The following is an 18,704-nucleotide window of genomic DNA, read 5'->3' on the forward strand; positions in this document are numbered from 1 at the left end:
AGCATTTATTTTTAACTCAAATCAATGAGCCCAAAGAGCCCTCCATGACAACAAAATCATAAACAACAGAGTACGGCTGGCTAATAAGTCCTTTGCTTTGAGGTTATGCTCAGGTAAAACAGTTTGGCTAATCTATACTTCTATATTTCCAAATCGTATTCTTGAAGATTAAGAGGTATAACATTTATTGAAATGACTGGAATTCTGATACTTTGGTTTTTCATGTAAAGATATAATTTAATCGTACTATTATATGTAGTAGAAAGTGATGGGTTAGAAGAAGCCTAAAATTTAACATCCATATATGGCCAGCTATGTAAACTTTAACATTGATTTTTCCTGCAATAGATGTCATTCGATTGGTAACACATTTTTGTTTTCTTCTAATGACTCTTAAGGGGAAAGTAATCTAAAAGTAACGAAATGTAATCAGATTACGTTACTAAATTTGGGTAATCCAAAGTTTACGTTTACAGGTAACTGGTAACTGTAACGGATTACATTTAGAAAGTAAACTACTCAACCCTGAATATAAGTATTTGTTCTCAACTGACGTGCCTAGTTAAATAAATGTTAAATAAAGAAATAAAATAAAAATATCAGCTACCCAACTTTATCAAGAGTTATTGTGAGCCTATTTGCAGTGTGTTTACACAGGGGGAATTGCAGAAGTATTTTATTTTTTCGCAATGATCAGCTTGTCAGAAATTCACGGATTGTCACGATCGTGTGGAGGATTGACGGACCAAAACGCAGCAGTAGGAAAATAAGCCATCTCCTTTTATTGAGGAAGAAGGCAAAACGAAACAAAAACACTTACACACTAACAAAACAAGAAAACGATCGTGAAGCTAAATAACGATGTGCACACACAGGCTACAAACGTATAACATAGACAACTACTCACATCAAATGAAAGCCTATGGCTACCCTAAATATGGCTCCCAATCAGAGACAACAGAAATCAGCTGTCTCTAATTGGGAACTCCTTCAGGCAACCATAGACTCTCCTAGACAACTAAACATACATAGACAACGCTAGACACATGTACTCAACACAAACCCATATACTACACCCAACACCCCCTTTACCATAGAATCACCCAAAACCAACAAAACACAAACATTCCCCGTCACACCCTGACCTAACTAAAATAATAAAGAAAACAAAGAATACTAAGGCCAGGGCGTGACATAACCCCCCCCTTAAGGTGCAAACTCCGGGCGCACCATTACACAGTCTAGGGGAGGGTCTGGGTGGGCTTCCATCCACGGTGGCGGCTCCGGCTCTGGTCGTGGTCCCCACGTCACCACAGTCCCTAACCGCCTCCTTAGCTTCCTCCAAATGACCCCCCTCCACATTAACCCCACTGCATTAAGGGGCAGTTCCGGACTAAGGGGCAGCTCCGGACTAAGGGGCAGTACCAGGGTAAGGGGCAGTACCAGGGTCAGGGGCAGCTCCGAACTAAGGGGCAGTACCAGGGTAAGGGACAGCACCAGGATAAGGGGCAGCACCAGGATAAGGGGCAGCTCCGGACTGAGGAACGGCAGCTCCGGACTGAGGAACGGCAGCTCCGGACTGAGGAACGGCAGCTCCGGACTGAGGAACGGCAGCTCCGGACTGAGGAACGGCAGCTCCGGACTGAGGAACGGCAGCTCCGGACTGAGGAACGGCAGCTCCGGACTGAGGAACGGCAGCTCCGGACTGAGGGACGGCCCATGGCTGGCTGACGGATCTGGCTGCTCATGGCTGGCTGACGGATCTGGCTGCTCATGGCTGGCTGACGGATCTGGCTGCTCATGGCTGGCTGACGGATCTGGCTGCTCATGGCTGGCTGACGGATCTGGCTGCTCATGGCTGGCTGACGGATCTGGCTGCTCATGGCTGGCTGACGGATCTGGCTGCTCATGGCTGGCTGACGGATCTGGCTGCTCATGGCTAGCTGACGGATCTGGCTGCTCATGGCTAGCTGACGGATCTGGCTGCTCATGGCTGGCTGACGGATCTGGCTGCTCATGGCTAACTGACGGATCTGGCTGCTCATGGCTGGCTGACGGATCTGGCTGCTCATGGCTGGCTGACGGATCTGGCTGCTCATGGCTGGCTGACGGATCTGGCTGCTCATGGCTAGCTGACGGATCTGGCTGCTCATGGCTAGCTGACGGATCTGGCTGCTCATGGCTAGCTGACGGATCTGGCTGCTCATGGCTAGTTGACGGATCTGGCTGCTCATGGCTGGCTGACGGATCTGGCTGCTCATGGCTGGCTGACGGATCTGGCTGCTCATGGCTGGCTGACGGATCTGGCTGCTCATGGCTAGCTGGCGGCTCTGGCAGATCCTGTCTGGTTGGCGGCTCTGGCAGATCCTGTCTGGTTGGCGGCTCTGGCAGATCCTGTCTGGTTGGCGGCTCTGGCAGATCCTGTCTAGTTGGCGGCTCTGGCAGATCCTGTCTAGTTGGCGGCTCTGGCAGATCCTGTCTAGTTGGCGGCTCTGGCAGATCCTGTCTAGTTGGCGGCTCTGGCAGATCCTGTCTAGTTGGCGGCTCTGGCAGATCCTGTCTAGTTGGCGGCTCTGGCAGATCCTGTCTGGCGGGCGGCTCTGGCAGATCCTGTCTGGCGGGCGGCTCTGGCGGATCCTGTCTGGCGGGCGGCTCTGGCGGATCCTGTCTGGCGGGCGGCTCTAGCGGCTCCTGTCTGGCGGGCGGCTCTAGCGGCTCCTGTCTGGCGGGCGGCTCTAGCGGCTCCTGTCTGGCGGGCGGCTCTAGCGGCTCCTGTCTGGCGGGCGGCTCAGCAGGCTCATGGCAGACGGGCGGCTCTGCAGGCTCATGGCAGACGGGCGGCTTTGCAGGCTCATTGCAGACGGATGGCTCAGATGGCGCTGGGGAGACGGATGGCTCAGATGGCGCTGGGGAGACGGATGGCTCAGATGGCGCTGGGGAGACGGATGGCTCAGATGGCGCTGGGGAGACTGGCAGTTCAGGCATCGCTGTGCAGACGGCAGACTCCTGCCGGCTGAGGCGCACTGTAGGCCTGGTGCGTGGTGCCGGGACTGGTGGTACCGGGCTGGGGACACGCATCTCAGGGCTAGTGCGGGGAGCAGCAACAGGACGCACAGGACTCTGGGGACACACAGGAGGCTTGGTGCGTAGTTTAGGTACTGGTGGTAAAGGGCTGGAGACACGCACCATAGGGCTAGTGCGTGGAGGAGGCACTGGTGGTACTGGGTAGGGGCGGGGAGGTGGCGCCGGAAATACCGGACCGTGCATGCGTACTGGCTCCCTTGAGCGCCGGGCCTGCCCAACCTTACCTGGTTGTATGCTCCCCGTCGCCTGACCAGTGCGGGGAGGTGGAATAACCCGCACCGGCCTATTTAGGCGAACCGGGGACACCATGCGTAAGGCTGGTGCCATGTACGCCGGCCCGAGGAGACGCACTGGTGACCAGATGCGTTGGGCCGGCTTCATGACATACGGCTCAACACTCAGTCTAGCCCGGCCGATACGTGGAGCTGAAATGTACCGAACCGGGCTATGCACGCATACAGGAGACACCGTGCACTCTACTGCGTAACACGGTGTCTGCCCGTACTCTCGCTCTCCACGGTAAGTACAGGGAGTAGGCGCAGGTTTCCTACCTGACTTCGCCACACTCCCTTTAAGGCCCCCCCCCAAGAAATTTTTGGGTTGTACTCACGGGCTTCCAGCCTTGTCTCCGTGCTGCCTCCTCATATCGCCTCCTCTCGGCTTTAGCTGCCTCCAGCTCTTCACGAGGAAGGCGATATTCTCCCGGTTGTGCCCACGGCCCCTTACCATCCAGTATCTCCTCCCATGTCCAAGAATCCTGTGTAGGTGGGTCCTGTTGCCGCTTTACATGCCGCTTGGTCCTGTATTGGTGAGTAGTTCTGTCACGATCGTGTGGAGGATTGACGGACCAAAACGCAGCAGTAGGAAAATAAGCCATCTCCTTTTATTGAGGAAGAAGGCAAAACGAAACAAAAACACTTACACACTAACAAAACAAGAAAACGATCGTGAAGCTAAATAACGATGTGCACACACAGGCTACAAACGTATAACATAGACAACTACTCACATCAAATGAAAGCCTATGGCTACCCTAAATATGGCTCCCAATCAGAGACAACAGAAATCAGCTGTCTCTAATTGGGAACTCATTCAGGCAACCATAGACTCTCCTAGACAACTAAACATACATAGACAACGCTAGACACATGTACTCAACACAAACCCATATACTACACCCAACACCCCCTTTACCATAGAATCACCCAAAACCAACAAAACACAAACATTCCCCATGTCACACCCTGACCTAACTAAAATAATAAAGAAAACAAAGAATACTAAGGCCAGGGCGTGACACGGATACAAACTTGAAACCATTGATCATGACAATGGGATGAAATTCCTGGACAACAGTTGTGATTGTCCAATTCCATATTGTCCATTTTACTGTCCTGACCACCTGTCCTGTTTTTAGGATATGTTGTTTGTTAACATGACAGGTAATTTTTTTATTTGATTGAGGGACATTTAGGTTAGGCTATTTGATCGGAGAAACCTGCATTACGTAAAAAATGTCCATCTCATTACATTGTCATCCATTTATATCCAGCCTGTAGGCTTCAGAAAAGGCCACATGCTCTTTCTACCATATCATATATCTGCTACACGGAAAAGATGCGAATTAAAAGCGAGGGACGACCTCTGCCTGAGATCAGTTTCATGAAGAAGGATGAAAAGATGCGAATTAAAAGCGAGGGTCGACCTCTGCCTGAGATCAGTTTCATGAAGAAGGATGAAAAGATGTGAATTAAAAGCGAGGGTCGACCTCTGCCTGAGATCAGTTTCATGAAGAAGGATGAAAATATGTGAATTAAAAGCGAGGGTCGACCTCTGCCTGAGATCAGTTTCATGAAGAAGGATGAAAAGATGAGGGTGTTCAAAACCAACTGGTATCAAAAGTATATCTGGTTAACAGGGAGCCTTTCATCAGGCCGCCTGTATTGCTGGCCTTGCCTGCTTTTTGGAAAGTCTGAGCCTTGGTCGGAAGGTGGGTACAGTGACCTGAAGAACATCGATCGTTCAGCTAAACGGCAAACCAAAAGCTGGGAGCATGTAAATGCCCACATCAGATTCAAGCTTCTGGGAAAAAGCTGCATCGATAGAGGACACAAAGAGAGGGAAAGTTCCACCAACAAGGGCAACTACAAGGAGCTTGCAGAGGTAATTGCACGTTACGATGCTTTACTTGCTGTTTTTTAGTTTCGTATTCTTAATTTGGTTTGGTTTTTAACCTATTGGTCACTTAGGAGCCTACAACAAGTCACAGTAAAACATGAACATGTTCAACCATAACATTTTTTATATTTTTTTGTATACAATCTACATTAACAATCTAAATTGACCAAAAAGAGACAATAGAAAAAACTGTCAATGGCAATGTGAGAAAATTATGGTAACTAGTCTGGCCGTAATTCAGGTTAATTGTTTTTTTCCCCCAGACCCCCCTCCACACACACACAGGCTGTGCTGGCTCACAGAAAGAGTGGGTCATCGTCATTTTGGTCAAAGCTCTCTATGGCAGGTTCAGCAACTGAGGGAGCTGACTTAAATGAGTAAGCAGCTGATGTGCCAAAAAGCTGCAAAACATTATCAGGCAGCTGGTGCTCATAGCAAGCCTCACCAGACAGCTTCAGTCCATATCGAATGTACAGGATGGAGTGAAGGGTCTGCAAGGACATCCCATTTCAAAATGAGATTTTTACCACACTCATCTGGCTGAATACTCTCTCGACTTCAGCATTCGAGTGTGGCAAGGACAACACAGACACAGCAGCCATGGCAAGTTCTTGAAACAGGTTGATATCAGCTGCATCCCTGAACTTCCAAATCTCACTCCAGAAGCCCAGTGTGTTTTTTGTCTCATTCCATTTACTAAGATGGATGGCACGCCATTGCTGGACAATCTTGTCTAGCTCTGCAGGGGATGGACAATCTTGTCTACCTCTGCAGGGGAGTAGCCAAGGAGCTTGGCTATTTTTTCTATTTCTCCAGGGCTCTTATTGTGCTTTAGAGTTTCCTCCACATTGAAAACTGACATGTACTGCAATGCTTCGATGTTGTCCGGCAGTCTCACCCTCAACTCATTAGTGAGGGAGATGGTGAAGGCTACACACCGCTTTCGGACATTGTTTTCATCCTCAGGCGCAAGGTGGAGCTCAGCTGCCTTTGATTCAAAAAGATATCCAAGGTACGGTTTGGGACTGATGTATCCATCTATTGGCCCTTTGAGTACATCAACATTTGCCAGTGGATTCAGCACCCTGCTGCTCACAGACTTGATCAGGCTAACCAAGCTGTCAAGTAGCTTAAGAGGATCTACTTGATCTCCGACAAAAGCCTTGATGGCGAACTGTACCTCACCCAGCGATCACCCAGCAAAGTCAGATACAATATGTTTTGAGGATCACTGTAAATGGAGTATAAAACCTCAGCCATGTAGCAGTGTTCACTTGACTTGGTGACTGTGAAATGCAGCCTAAGCTCCTCCCACTGGTCCAAAATGCGTGAAACCGCGGGTTCAATGGAGAGCCAATGTGTGGCACACACCTTGGTTATGTGTAAAGGTTTCTCCCCACAGTTGATGGTCTCTTATATGGCCTTGTAGGCCTCCCTGCACTTTGGGAACACTGAAAACCAGTTATGAGTCTTTCGTACCAAGTACTCCACACTACGGGGGATGGGGTCATTGGAAGCATGACTTACAGCAAGCTGCAGAGAGTGGCACACACAGTGAATAAGAACCAGATATTTGAGGCCATACTCCTCCTTCAGCACTTTATGGACCCCATTTTTAATCCCCGTCATAACAGAGGCATTGTCAGTCCCTATCCCCAGGAGTTTCTCTTTTATAAGACAACACTTCTCGACAAAAGCCACAACAGCACGGGCTATAGATTTGGCACCTCCTCCCTCCAACTCAACAAGCCCCAGAAATGTTGATACAATTGTCTGCTTGGTGTCACTATCCCAGGTACTGAGAAACACTTACATCCGTGGGCTCATCGAGGAGGAGGCTGAAACGCTGGTCACCCACATCTGCGACCAACTTTTTCAGAAAGTATGGTGCTAGATCATCATTAATAATTTCTGTGCACTTTTTGCTGTGCATTTAGAAGTGGATAGCAGCAGTGGAGTCTGAGAAAGCAGCTAGCTCTACATGCTTCTCCAATGTGATCACATGCCAGCATGGAACAATGTTCAGCGATAGCTAATGCCATGGTGGCCTCAGCCTTTTTTGCAGAGTAATTTTTTTTTAACCATAAATGGCAGCTTGTTTTGGGTGGAACTGTTATAAGGCTTTGCCTTTTGAGTATGTTTTTGAGTTGTCATGTGTTTTTTTACATCACTAAGTTAGGCGTAGAAATCAGCCTTACAATACAGGCAGTATGCCCGTGTATCATCTCCTATAAACGGCTTCAACCAGCCTTTGAATTCAGGGTTTGATTCCCACTCCTTTCTGTATTTTTTAGTGTACAGTTATAGACTGAGACATGATGAGCTAGCCAGCTAGATGTTTAGCTTATGTCACAGAGAGGCACACACACAGTGGACAAGGTGAGTAAGTGACTGAGGCTGTGTGAGTCAAATGCAATGATTTATTTTTGTGCAGTGATTTATTTTAGACAAAGAACATTTTACATTTACATCCCGCCCTGAATGTAAGCCAGGGCGGGATCTGCCAGCGGCGGCTTCCCGCATGCGCGATTCATTTGCAGTCTGGACTCGGAGGGGTGAACATCTTCTGCCATGACTGCAGCTGAGAGGGACTGCTGCGTGAGGACTGTGAGTGCTTTTGGACAGGGGTGGGGCCCACAGCAGCCCGCTGCTCGTTGAGAAGAGTAAGAACGATACGTGCTTTCATGTCAGAGTCTCCAAAAGTCTCCAATAACACCAGAAAAAGTTGCTAGATTTGTCGCTAGTCTATTTTTTTTAAATGTGTCACTAGAGGGATGCATCCACATTTTCTATAGGATTGAGGTCAGGGCTTTGTGATGGCCACTCCAATACCTTGACTTTGTTGTCCTTAAGCCATTTTGCCACAACTTTGGAAGCATGCTTGGGGTCATTGTCCATTTGGAAGACCCATTTGCGACCAAGCTTTAACTTCCTGACTGATGTCTTGAGATGTTGCTTCAATATATCCACATCATTTTCCTGCATCATGATGCCATCTATTTTGTGAAGTGCACCAGTCTCTCCTGCAGCAAAGCACCCCCACAACATGATGCTGCCACCCCCGTGCTTCACGGTTGGGATGGTGTTCTTTGGCTTGCAAGCCTCCCCCTTTTTCCTCCAAACATAAAGATGGTCATTATGGCCAAACAATTATATTTTTGTTTCATCAGACCAGAGGACATTTCTCCAAAAAGTACAATCTGTGCAGTTGCAAACCGTAGTCTGGCTTTTTTTATGGCGGTTTTGGAGCAGTGGCTTCTTCCTTGTTGAGCGGCCTTTCAGGTTATGTCGATACAGGACTCGTTTCACTGTGGATATAGATACTTTTGTACCTATTTCCTCCAACATCTTCACCGGGTCCTTTGCTGTTGTTCTGGGATTGATTTGCACTTTTCACACCAAAGTACGTTCATCTCTAGGAGACAGAACGCGTCTCCTTCCTGAGCGGTATGATGGCTGCGTGGTTCCATGGTGTTTATACTTGCGTACTATTGTTTGTACAGATGAACGTGGTACCTTCAGGCGTTTGGAAATTGCTCCCAAGGATGAACCAGACTTCTGGAGGTCTACAATTTTTTTCTGAGGTCTTGCCTGATTTCTTTTGATTTTCCCATGATGTCAAGCAAAGAGGCACTGAGTTTGAAGGTAGGCCTTGAAATATATCCACAGGTACACCTCCAATTGACTCAAATGATGTCAGCCTATCAGAAGCTTCTAAAGCCATGACATCATTTTCTGGAATTTTCCAAGCTGTTTAAAGGCACAGTCAACTTAGTGTATGTAAACTTCTGACCCACTGGAATTGTGATACAGTGAATTAGAAGTGAAATAATCTGTCCGAATAGGGCTTATGAGGCTGGAACCCTACTGGCAGCACGTGGGCATAGGGCAACAAGATGTAAAATTATATTTAAGTGTAAGTGTTAGTTGTTCTAAAAGTTGTGAAAAATATTTGAATAATTTTGGAGGTTTTACCATCATACAAATTATATTTATCACCTCCAATTGACTCAAATGATGTCAATTAGCCCATCAGAAGCTTCTAAAGCCATGACATAATTTTCTGGAATTTTTCAAGCTGTTTAAGGCACAATCAACTTAGTGTATGTACATTTCTGACCCACTGGAATTGTGATACAGTGAATTAGAAGTGAAATAATCTGTCGGATGGGATAAGTTTTACTGGGGGAGCTCAGGTAATATAGTTATGTGAACGAGCACAAATCACCACATCCGTAATGTTAGTCCTATCCGAATCTGCCATGTCATTCATTTTTTACTTGGCAGAAAGGTTAATATCCCAGCCCTAAAAACCTACTGTTTTTTGACAAATTCCCAGGTCCTCTGATAATACTTATCCTGTGTGAATCATCATCCCTGTATTTTGAGGGATATTACAGTTTAACAGGTGCTGCACCCGGTTTGGGAAAGAACATGGGTACAAATTGATACTTGAAACAAAGTTATATGTGTAAATGACATCACTCTGCTTTGCTGAACGAGTGCCACTTCCTCCCGATTCGGCCCAAACCTGGCGCAAACTCGGGATCTCTGCCTCAAAAGCTAGATATTGAGGTGATGCAAGCGGGACACTAAGGCTGAGGAGTAAGTTTCACACATTCATTACATATGCAAGTAGCCTACAGATGAATTATATGTTTTGTCACATAGCCTATCAACTTTCCTAGTGCCATACTACCCACAACTGAATCTTTCCCCCTTGGTATCATGACACAACTCGGTATTGATACTTGGCCTTGTATCTTATCATTAGTAACATTTCGGTATCGTGACAACACTAGTTGATTCAACCAGTTTTGCACAGTGGGCAGTCTTGTTAACATGGCAAGTGAGGCTATTCTATGGGAACCGTGTTGATACTTGGAGAAAGAGTGCCCTCTTGTGTTTTAGAAGACATTGTACAGTAAATCAATCCTTTTCAAGCATTGCTATTCATCCAATGCAATAAATTATGGTGTGATTAAACAATATCTCAGCCACTGTGTCAAACTGATTGGCCCAACATCTCCAAGCACTGTTGTACAGTATATCTACCACATTAGGGCCTTACTTCTTCCACTTTGTCTAGAAGCAAAGACATTTATAAAACCTATAAAACATGTGTAGTTAGTTACCAAGTAGAATATGTGTACCTAGTACCAAGTCAATATGCAGTCTGAACCATTGGAAATTGGTGGATGAGGATAATTAGGACAATAGCAATCACACAAATCAAGTAAAAGTTGCATCAAAAGGGAAATCAACATTATTGTTGGGGAAAAGCAGCATGACTACACCTCATTTGGGTTGAATAAAATAAATATGAGCCTCTTATAAAGTTTTTACGTTTACAAATGTCTACTAACACATGCAATCACGGCAGTCTTGGGGTCTTTTTCCACAGTGCTATAAAAAGTAGAGTATTTGTGGAAGTGAAGCAGCATTGGTTTGTTCCTGCTGAGGATGGCTTCTAACCTCGTCTCCCTTACTGCTTTTAACAGTCAGGATGTCAGGACACATGGCCACGCTATGGGCTCCACTCTAATGAGCACAACATTTTACCCAATTACTGTGTGGAAGCTATGGAACTCTGACCGCAACCATCGGCATTACAACTTTAAGCCTTCCAGCAAAAGAGAGGTTTGGGAGCAAAGTGAGGCTACTAGGTCTAGTCTACTGTATCCCATATACCGGTAGGAAATAATATCCTGATATTAAAAATACATTGCATTCGGAAAGTATTCAGATCCCTTGACTTCTTCCACATTTTGTTACATTACAGCCTTATTCTAAAATTGCTTAAATAGTTATTTTCCCTCATCAATCTACACACAATACCCCATAAAGACAAAGCAAAAACAATACTCCCCCCAATTATGCCACTGTTAACTCATGGCACAAAAAGTCTAACAACCATTATAGACTCAACACACATCTTATCACAGATCAGAAATGAAATAACAAAATCATGTACATTCTGTCATTGGAATCCTCAAAAATAGCAGCATGAGTAATGTCATCTGGTTCAGACCATCATGATAACTCATCAGTCTGGGCAGTTTAAGTAATACTCTCAACCATCATGACATGGTGTGGTAGAGGACTTCAGCCGAGGGTAGGCACTTTAGCCACAGAATGAGCAATCCTTTTAAATAGACAACAATACTGTTACTGTACACATTGATAATACTTACTGTATGTGACGCTGCACTTCTCAAAACTTTGAGATGACCATTAATACAGCATACTTTCTGGTGGTGTTGCATCTGATTGACAAACCTAGGTAATGCAATGTTGTTTGCCTGCCATGAGTCTTGACAGAAATGTCAATGGCGTGCCTGTGTAAATCTTGAGTCATTTCCAATGTTCTTCAGTATTCAATTAATCAGTCCAAGTGCATTCCTTCTCCATGACTCCTGTCCTACTGCTTAAAGTTAAACATGCTCTCAGACTATATAAGAGGGTGAATAAATACAAAGCTGTTGGAAACATGTTTTTAGAACCATTAACAAGATTTGTTAGTAAGTGTTTAGTCAATGTTATGCTCAACTGAGAAGCCAAATATATGAAGCCAAATATTTCTAAATGACAATAATTTCCCACAGCCCAGTTACTAAGACATTAGTGAATGTGTTGATTAACATATTCTTATTCTTAGTCCTTCCATTTCCACTGGCCCACCAATTAGGCATAAAGGATGAGATGGTAATGTTTACTGGTCACTATGGCCGCTATGAACAATCTTCCTAACTGGGTCGTTGAGAGAACCTCAAACGCCATCACACCTTTCAATGTGCAGCCATTAAATCCAGTGATGCACGCACAAATTGCAAATTTGCAATGGTAGCCTAGCGGTTAAGAGCATTGGACCAGTAACTGAAAGGTTGCTGGTTCAAATGCCTAAGCCAACTAGATGAAAAATCTGTAGATGTGCCCTTGAGCAAGGCACTTAACCCTAATCGTTTCTGTAAGTCGCTCTGGATAAGAGCGTCTGCTAAATGACTAAAATAAATAAAAATTATTATGTAATACATTTAATTGAAACTACTATGTAACAAAGCATATAGTCTTCTCCTTCATTACTGTTCATAATATTATAACAAACAAACTTTGGGTAAAAAGTTGAGCTGCAACAAACAATATTTCATTGGAAGTCTCAGTCATGCCCCCTCAATCAAGTCTCAAACATGCCCCCTGTGTGGTACTGGTAAATCATTGCAGTTTCCTTGACAGCGCGAGACATGTACATTATAAATTAGTTTCAGGTCAGGATCTATTTCCATTGGCCTGTATTAAAACTTCATATGTCTGCTTATAGAATATGTAGCCGATGACATCATATTCCACTGTTGAGAGGGGGCCCACAACTTGACTTAAAAACCACCCACCATGTTCCCATTAACTCCGAACCCACTCGTACCCACCCATATCCAAGTTGCCCCCATCCCATTCCATCCCCATCTGTTTAAGAGAGCATCACTTTCCACCCTACCATCCCTCTCACCCTTTACCTGTCTGCAGCGACAAGACTTCCGGGATGCTGAGCAATAACTGCTGCTCAGTGAAAACCCTTCATTTTTTGGGCTTGTTTTGCATGTTATTTTGGCAGTAATATATCACCTATCAGTTTGCAAACAATGTAAAAATAAATATGTAAAAACTTGGTCTCTTTTTTCCCCCTTGAGTAAGGCAGCTCCAAAATGCTGGTGTTCCAGCCTAGCTCAGTGCTTTCTGTGATGGGGCAGCCAGCAGATAATATGGAGCGCAGGGCTTGGTAATGTTCTCTAGTTGCGCCGTGATTGGCTCAGTGTTCTGTCAATCTAAGGGTAGAGCTCGAAAATTCAAGCCCCTTGGGTGCTGCCATTACAAGTGCCCATCCAAGAAGGCTCAAGGTCATTGGCCACAGATAAAATTATGTCAAATCACATATCTACAGTAGCTTTGATTGCACTGATAGCAGTTATCATCATGAATCAAGTTGACCAACTACTGGAAAATCCTTTTCAACCCTTGTCGTAGGAAGATAAATAATGAAGAGAAATTATAGATTAAACATATCGGTGCTCATCAGCCATTGGACATAAACAAATCAAATCAAATCAAATGTATTTATATAGCCCTTCTTACATCTTCTTACATATCTCAAAGTGCTGTACAGAAACCCAGCCTAAACCCCCAAACAGCAAGCAATGTAGGTGTAGAAGCACGGTGGCTAGGAAAAACTCCCTAGAAAGGCCAAAACCTAGGAAGAAACCTAGAGAGGAACCAGGGTATGAGGGGTGGCTAGTCCTCTTCTGGCTGTGCCGTGTGGAGATTATAACAGAAAATGGCCAAGATGTTCAAATGTTCATAAATGACCAGCATGGTCAAATAATAATAATCACAGTAGTTGTCGAGTGCGCAGCAAGTCAGCACCTCAGGAGTAAATGTCAGTTGGCTTTTCATAGCCGATCATTAAGAGTATCTCTACAATGAAACTATATTGAAAAAACATACTTTACGATGATATTGTCACATGTATCAAATAAAATCAAAGCCAGAGATATTAGTCGTCTATAACGACAGCTGTACAGAAGGCAAATCCAGGTCCCTTCGCGCGCTCTCCAGAAAACAGGAAACTGGTGACACGTCCTGCCAAGAGCTATTATGCGAGCCCAGATCAAGTTACACACTCAATTTCTTCTCTCACTGCTTGTTGACATCTAGTGGAAGACGTATGAAGTGCATCTAAACTAATAAATATCAAGGACTTTAATAGGCAGCCCCTAGAAGAGAGCATCGATTTCAGATTTTCCACTTCCTGTCAGGAAGTTTGCTGCAAAATGAGTTCTGTTTTACTCACAGATATAATTCAAACGGTTGTAGAAACTAGAGAGTGTTTTCTATCCAATAGTAATAATAATATGCATATTGTACGAGCAAAAATTGAGTACGAGGCCGTTTGAAATGGGCACCTTTTATCCGGCTACTCAATACTGCCCCTGCAGCCCAAACAGGTTAAAAGGATAAACATTCAACGTTTGCTATGCTGTCAATCCAGCATGATTTATGCTGTCAATCCAGCATGATTTATGCTGTGCTCAAAACAACTGGGAACTTGGAACTGGGAAATCTCAGACTTCAGTGAGTTCAAGACAACTTGGAACTCTGAAAAAAACTAGCTCTGACTGGGAAAATGTTCATCCAACTTTGAATTGCAAGTCGGGAACTCTGGCCTCTTTCTAGAGCTCCGACCTGAATATCACTGATGTCATCATGATTTGACTTTGTTTTTTTCTGAGTTCTCAGTTGTCTTGAAAAAAAAAAAATCCAAAGAATGCCAGACATTGATGACAAAGTTTGATGACAAAATTTGCCCAAGCAAGACTCCCGCTCCACCTTCCTGTTCAAGTGAGCACAGCACAACAAGGTGAGCCCAAAAATGTATTTTATGCTGCTGCATAAATTACGTAATATGCCAGGGAGATATGTATACTGTAGCTAAGAAAGTAATACTAACACCGTACCCAAACCGGCCGCGTGCCATCGTGCGCAAATTGATTTTGTCCCCATACACCAAAGCGATCACGGCACGCAGGTTGAAATATCAAAACAATCTCTGAACCAATTATATTAATTTGGTGGACAGGTCGAAAAACATTAAACATTTATGGCAATTTAGCTAGCTAGCTTGCAGTTGCTAGCTAATTTGTCCTATTTAGCTATCTTGCTGTTGTTAGCTAATTCGTCCTGGGTTATAAACGTTGAGTTGTTATTTTACCTGAAATGCACAATGTCCTCTACTCTGACAATTAATCCACACATTAAATGGTCAACCGATTCGTTTCTAGTCATCTCTCCTCCTTCCAGGCTATTTCTTCTTTGGAATTTATATGACGATTGGCATCTAACTTTCATAGTAACCACAACGACCGACTGAACTCAGTTCATCTTTCAATCACCCATGTGGGTATAACCAATGAAGACATGACATGTGGGTATCTGCTTCTATAAACCAATGAGGAGATGGGAGAGGCAGGACTTGCACCGCGTTCAGCGTCACAAATAGAACTGACTTCTATTTTAACACTTGGCAACGCAGATGATTGTTGGTGTGCGCGAGCAGTGTGGGTGCAGTAATTGAATAACATGTATGTTTAAATTTATTTTGCAACGCTCGTGGCATGGTCAGCATGTAAGTGTGTGTTGTGTAGTAAGCTGTTAGTAGCCCATGTGCCTCACCCTAATCATTTGGTCTATTTTCCCCTCATAATGTAGCCTACTGTTGGTGCACATGTAGCCTATAACATGTTTTAGAGAAATGGAATAATCAAATATTGTAAGAGCTTTCATTGTCTGCTTGTGCTGCTTTATTTATCCTACAGTTCTGACTTGGTGTACCACGAGAATACTGTAAGAACGGCCCATGTTCTGAATTCTGTCACTGTACATTTTAAAAGTGCTGAACAAATAGTTCTATTGACTACGTCCGTCCTAGCTCGCTCGTTATTGTCTTTAATCAAAAAAACAGATTACCTCGTATCCGCTCGTCGTCCCCTTATGCCAGAGTTTGTACATCTCAATTGTCAGTAGAAACAACATTTGTTTAAGCAAGTCAGCCATATCAGCTATGTTTTTTTAAAGGCAGTAAATGAGGCTGAATGAACTGTTTCGCTGCCAGACAAGGCTCCGCTGAAAGCCAGGTGTAGCAGTGGTAAGGTGTTGGGACTGCTGTTGGGACAGCTTCATGTAGCCCCTAACAGTTTGTGGGCACTGATTGTCACTGTTATAGTGTAATTAATGTATTGTTTAGTGTGGGTTGGGTAGTGGCTTTGCTGGCATGCATCTGAAAAAGAAATTGGTGAGTTTGCCCCACTGCTGGTACAGACAGATGATGAAGTATTGGAAATGAATGATTCAACTTTTTGGCACAATACAACTATTTACTGGCATCTATTTACTGGCATCATCACCTAACAAAACTCAACTTACAAGGATTTAGAGGTGTGGGTGACCAGAAGAGGTGATGTCAAAAGCCCCGTTTTACCCGGTGCTAACATGGGTCTTATGTCCTGATCTTGTCCACATTCTGATTGACACAAACACCACCTCCAGGTGTCACCCATCTTCCCCATTATCTCCTGTGTACTTATACCTGTGTTTTCTGTTTGTCTGTTGCCAGTTTGTCTTGTTTGTCAACCTTACCAGCATTTGTCCTGTCAGCTCCTGTCTTTTCCCAGCCTCTCTTTTTCACACCCTCCTGGTTTTTGACCTTTGCCTGTCCTGACCCTGAACCCACCCGCCTGACCACTCTGCCTGCCCTGAGCCTGCCTGCCATCCTGTAACATTGCCCCTATCTGGATTTCTGACCTCTGCCTGACCTGACCCTGAGCCTGCCTGCCGTCCTGTACCTTTGCCTCTGTTGCTGTAATAAACTTTGTTACTTCGACACGGTCTGCATCTGGGTTTTACCTTATCCTGATACAATCTTTGCAAGAGAGAGGAATCTGATTTCACTGGTCCTTAACTCGTGCCTTATGTAACAGTATAACCCTCGCCCCGACACGGGCGCGAACCAGGTACCCTCTGCACACATCAACAACGGTCGCCCACGAAGCATCGTTACCCATCGCTCCACAAAGGCCACGGCCCTTGCAGAGCAAGGGGCAACCCTACCTAATGTCTCAGAGCAAGTGACGTAACTGATTGAAATGCTACTAGCGCGTACCCGCTAACTAGCTAGCCATTTCACATCCGTTACACTTAGTCATTTCATTCAGGGTAAGTGGAGTTAGCTGTGAGTTAGCCTGCCCCGGAGTAGGTTAGTTCTGAAGGATTCTTTGCCATAGAACCAGCTTTGTAGGATACCCCTCTGATGTCCTGGTCCCACCCTTTATGCTAATTATTTCATTGCTATTCTTTCAAAATTATATTTATTTATTTTAACACACATATTGATGGCCTATGTCAATGTTGCCACCTGTCAATGATTTTAGAGGGTGGTATAATGATTTAAATAGTTTCACTGTCCAGATCCTTCTACACTTGTAAGACATCCAGACACAATGCGTGTCTGACTGACTACCTCCAGAGGTGGTCAGAAAGATCTGATCACAATCAGATCACAAGGCTTCTTGTAAGCGGCAGGTATAAACAAGGCTATTGAGTAGGGCCTGAGTCAACATTTTCAGAAATGTCAATTTAAAAATGTGTGAGGTTGGATCACACTCAGGGATCTGTTCTCTTTCTTTTGTACAAAAGACCTGGATGAAAGTGTCCTCTTCAGATTCAGACTAGTCTAAGAGCAGGGGTATTAGCTAGATGTTGACTTCTAACCACATGAGCTCCATCCAACCTGCCCCCCCCCCCCCAATCCAGCCAGCGATGCTTCCTAACATTATACTCAGGGACTGCAGTTTGGGGGAAAAGAGGCTCACTACAAATCCCCAAAATGTTCATACATGGTAGTAGCAGGTGAAAATACCATAAGGAATTAGACGATATTTATCCAGTTTTATTTCATTTAAACCATGCTCCGCTAATGTTTTGGATCTGATTCTAGTTCATGTCTGGCAGAATAGCACAGACATTTGATAAAGATAGTAACCATGCCAGGTCAGATGTTGTTGCTCATCAATTTCCCATCCATGACTTTGCTTTCACAAAATTCGGAAAAATAAATCAAGTGATGGAGAAATAATCTGCCCTCTTAAAAATAGACAAAGCACCTGAGAGTTTTACACAAAGATCTATCTCAACATACATTACCATTCAAAAGAAGTGCGCAATTCCTGTTTTCTTCTCAGCGAGAAATATGAAAAAGTAGAAAAACAATTACACAGATATGAAAGAAACAGAAAAAAGAAGATAGAATTAGTCATTTTTTCCAGTGATTGTCAAAACCTATCTACAAACCCAGCAGCATTAACATTGTTTCATAAATTCTTTATGTAATGTGTGGCAAAAATATTGCATAAGAGGCATACTTACATCCTCAACACACTGCCACACAGCCTGCATGTAATGATAATCAGTGGAACTTTACCACTCCCTTAGGGTTATTCTGCAGCCTTCTGCCCCGTTAGCATGAGTTAAGTTTCCATTCTCCAGTCCCACAGTTGTCCAGTAATCAGTAGGCTGAGATTTACAGCACTGTTGGGCAGGTAATTGTCAATCCTGCAACGGTGATTATGCTCAGGCAAGCCCCATGCTGTTCACTGCTGGAACAGTGTCTGCTTTCTCACGCCAAGGCAAAGTCTACCAGCAACGAGAACACCTTGGTTTACGTTAAAATATCACTGGATACATGACACAGGTCACATAATGTGAAAATAGGACCATGTTGTGGTGTCTAGTTGATCACTCTGGGCCTCCGTATGATAACCCTCAGGGTGCCAGTTGTGAGAGACAGTTAACCAGTGGGCATTAACCAGTGCAAAAAATTGGCAGGTGGATTCCACCAC

This window comes from Salvelinus fontinalis, chromosome 4 (genome assembly GCF_029448725.1).
Source record: "Salvelinus fontinalis isolate EN_2023a chromosome 4, ASM2944872v1, whole genome shotgun sequence".
Classification (NCBI taxonomy): Eukaryota; Metazoa; Chordata; class Actinopteri; order Salmoniformes; family Salmonidae; genus Salvelinus; species Salvelinus fontinalis.